At 40.3% G+C, this 3,994-nt stretch overlaps 1 pseudogene; it reads right to left on the bottom strand.

The window, feature by feature from the left end:
* Window positions 1–696: 696 nt before the first annotated feature.
* On the bottom strand, window positions 697–909 carry LOC113337620 (annotated as a pseudogene).
* Between the last annotated feature and the right edge of the window lie 3,085 nt (window positions 910–3,994).

Genomic DNA, 3,994 nt, shown 5'->3' with positions numbered 1-3,994 from the left:
TTCCCAAGATACCGTCATTGCTTCTTCTTCGGGAAAAGAAGTTCATGACCCGTGGGCCTTCTATCTCCATGCGGCATTGCTCCTTCAGGCTTTCGACCATTATGGAAAGGGATATAACTCAGCAGTAGAGTGTCACCTTGATGTGGTGGAAGTCATCAGTTCGAGCCTGATTATACCTAAAACCAATGTGAGTTTTTCTATTTTGGCTTTCCTTCCCACCCAAATCTCTATGGAATAAAGTAGATTGTTGCTAGGATTTCATGCATATAGTTGTAGAATTTCAGTATAAATGCAAAACTCTGAGATTTTTTCGTCCTTACTAGAGCGGTACAAGATATTGTTTGAATTCTTGGAGCGTGAAAAAAGAAATTCACGGATGGGCTAAACCGAAGTAACCGCGGAGCTAGAAGCGAGGGCCACGGTGAAAGGTGTTGTTACAGAGAAGTGGATTCCTTCTTGAAGAAAGGGCCAGCGTCACGTGCTTAGCAAGCAAAGTGGGATTCAATTTCAAAGTAAAAGAGTATATGAGAGATTACGCTATTGTTATTATCTTATACCCAATCTAGGTGCTTCAATCCTCTCATCAAGTAGTGAAAGCTGCGAGTCTTGTTCGGTTACCACTTTCCACTATGGGAACTAACTATGAACCTTCTATCTTCTCTCTTTATACATCAACTAGGAGCCCCTACTCTCTAGTTAGCATCTGGCACGAGATGACAAAGAGAGAGTTTCATCTATAGATGAACAGCGGAATGACGTAGCTATTGTTGGAATTGCTTTGTTTTTCTCTCCTTTCCTATTAGCGAGTTCTGATCCTTTAGTTCTCAATTTCTTCGTTCATACCGAACCGCTTGCAGAATCAAATCCTGTATTACAATATCATATATTAATTATACATCCTCCTTGCATATATGCCGGTGACAGTTATATGATTCCAGAAGATGATTCAGAATTGGGTCAATCACGTTTATTAGAAGTGGACAATAGAGTGGTAGTGCCGGCCATAATGGGTCGTTTCGAATTTTGAGATTTGTTTAAAATAGTCACTAACTTCATTGAGAATAATGGTTTAAATGCTTAGTCTATTTGTGGAGGAGCGGGCCGGGAGACAAGACCTAGCTTTAGGTCAATGCGCGGTGCTGCTCATAGAAGGGCGCACGTAACAAATCCTTATTAATTTATGGTCTTTTAAGGGCTTACGGGCCAAGCGTCTCTCTGACCTGATAACTGGGTCAGTTTCTTTTTTTTTCAACCCAAGACGAATGGTCATTCCTAAAAGAGACGATTTGAACCACTGACACGTAATCTTCGGCACAAGGGTCAACCAGTAACATCCAGAACTGAAAGCAGAATGTAATAGCTCGACAGAATGGAATTATGAGATGTTTGTCTTCGACTATGTCTACTGTAAGTAACTATACCAACCATCCTTACTAGTGTATAATCCTTTTTTATAGAGTTCGTTCGCTGGGTGATGCTAGTCAGAATTGGCTAGGTATAATGAAGAAAGCACTATGTCATATTGGTCAGTAGATGCTGAATTGAATGATCATAGTTCAGAAAACTTCGTTAGTATATTAGCTCCAAGACCATATTCTGAAGTCAAAAGTGTAGGAACTCATTAAAGTATAGATTCTTATGGTGAAAGTTAGTGGAGAGGAAAGATCTCCAGAAATTTTTATCTCATTCCATTCCAGCGGCACGCAGAAGGACGCTTTTAGCTTCTCTATTCGATTCATAAAAGGAACTTTGCCCCGCTTCGATCTGTTTGTTTCCCCGCTTATTTACCAATTTATTTTGAAAGGCCTGTCTTCTCGGCTATTACTAGAAAGGTAATTGTTCGCTCGCCGCTACTACGGGAATCGCTTTTGCTTTCTTTTCCTATGGCTACTAAGATGTTTCAGTTTTCCCGACACTTCTAAAGAGAGGAGTGATTCAATCTTGAGTTCAAGGTTTGGTCGATGAAGGATTTGATGATAGCGTTATCAGAAGTGCAAGTGGAGGCCCATTATTCATAGTTCTCGCATTGACAGGTCTGGAATTAGGAGTATCTATTTCACAAGCTTATGTTTCTACGATCTTGATTTGTATCTACTTGAATGATGTTGTACCCTAGCAGCCTATTCTATATCAGCAGATTCAAGACCAGCCGATTAAATTGCAGCTACTTCAAAAAAACTGGTGTGAAAACACAGAGTGATCCAGAACAGTATGAAATCTATGGTGTCACCCAATAGCGCTTACGTAAGAAAGCAATTCTTTCGATTGCCGAGATGAATTTCTTTCTTGTCCCACAAGGAAGGTCTGAAAGAACTCATATGTCCTACATGTGAGGGAGTCGACTGAACATCTCATCCATTGGCGGGAATTTCGCCCGCCCCTAAAAACGAGCTCACTAAATTTACCCTCATTGATATATTATTTCATCGAAATCCAATTCAAATTACGATGTCATTTTCTGCTCTTGGTTCACCACCAAGCCCTGCTGATGCACCTAGCGTTGAACCCATTCCACTAATACAGAGTACCTATCAAGCAAAGAGGAATACTTCCAGTAGTATAGGCCATTTACCCCACTTTCCTTTACATTTCATCAAGTGGTTATGCTAGAGACATAAACAGCCAAGGATAATTTTGAGATGAGATCCTTCCAAGTGGGATATAGAGAATTCACACTATTCTCTCTCTGGGAACAACGGTAGGGGTCAGATTTATCCCGATGGGAGTAAGAGTAACAATACAGTCTATAATGCTACATCAGCAGGTATAGTAAGTAAAATTGTACGTAAAGAAAAAGGGGGATATGAAATAAGCATAACAGATACGTCAGACGGTCACCCTCAGTGTGGTCAGCACCTAAGACTGTCGGGAAGCTAAGCTTACACTTGTTCACTTAACAGTTCATCAGGTCCTCTTTCCTCCTCCCTTTTCTGCTCACTCGTACCCCATAGGGAGGAACTGACTTTCTTTCTTGTCCCACAAGGAAGGTCTGAAAGAACTCATATGTCCTACATGTGAGGGAGTCGACTGAACATCTCAGCCATTGGTGGGAATTTAGTCATTTTAGCCCTTATAAAAATAAAACTTATTCTTGAACCTCTTTCACGCTCATGTCACGTTGAGGTACTGCAGAAGGGGGTGATAGTGGAAAAGTTGACAGATAAGTCACCCTTACTGTCACTCTACAGAACCGTACATAAGATTTTCACTTCATACGACTCCTCGTACCTGTCACTATTTCGTCCTGAAGACTGATGCGACGGGAAGAAATGGAATTGAGAAGCGTTGCTGACTTAACAGTTAGGTTTCTCAATGGAAGAAATCAACTTTTATCATAATATAATAATCTTTCTTTGTTCGAACGAACCCATTCTTAAACAGAACTCGACTCAAGATAAGAACGCGAATAAACTCGTATAGAAAGAGAGGAGAGATTGGGTTCATGCCTAAAAGTGAAAGAAGAAGGTCCATAAGAATGGAATTATCCAGAGTTACCATCCTATTTATTACGATAAATGGAAGAAACAATAGCTGGTCCAACAGCTGCTTCAGCAGCTGCAATAGCTATAACAAAAATGGAAAAAAAAAATGTCTCATTTTAATTGACGACTATCAAATAAATCAGAAAATGTTACGTGGTCAGCAGGTGCAAGTGGAAAAGTGGGATCCGGAGCAGAGCTCACCAATCACCGAAAAAAGTTCTAATTAAGCCTGCTATAACGCGCTTGCCCGGGTGATTAGGTCCAGGTAACGGTATTGATACTACTGAAAGGTGTTCTATTTGCTCGCAGTTCCCGTTTGATACCTGATAAAGAAAATATGGGTTTTCGAATCATTATAAATAATTCATCAAATTGGTTAAATATAAAAGCGTCTGCTTCATAGAACATGAAGAAATAAAGGAGCCATTGCAATTGCCGGGAAAACTAGGCCCACTAAAGGCACAAAAATAGAGGGTAAATCAAAAGTTGTTATAGAATGGATACCTCGCACA

The sequence above is a fragment of the Papaver somniferum genome, unplaced genomic scaffold (assembly GCF_003573695.1).
Source record: "Papaver somniferum cultivar HN1 unplaced genomic scaffold, ASM357369v1 unplaced-scaffold_163, whole genome shotgun sequence".
NCBI classification, from domain to species: domain Eukaryota; kingdom Viridiplantae; phylum Streptophyta; class Magnoliopsida; order Ranunculales; family Papaveraceae; genus Papaver; species Papaver somniferum.
This window is presented reverse-complemented; position numbering and strand designations above follow the sequence as displayed.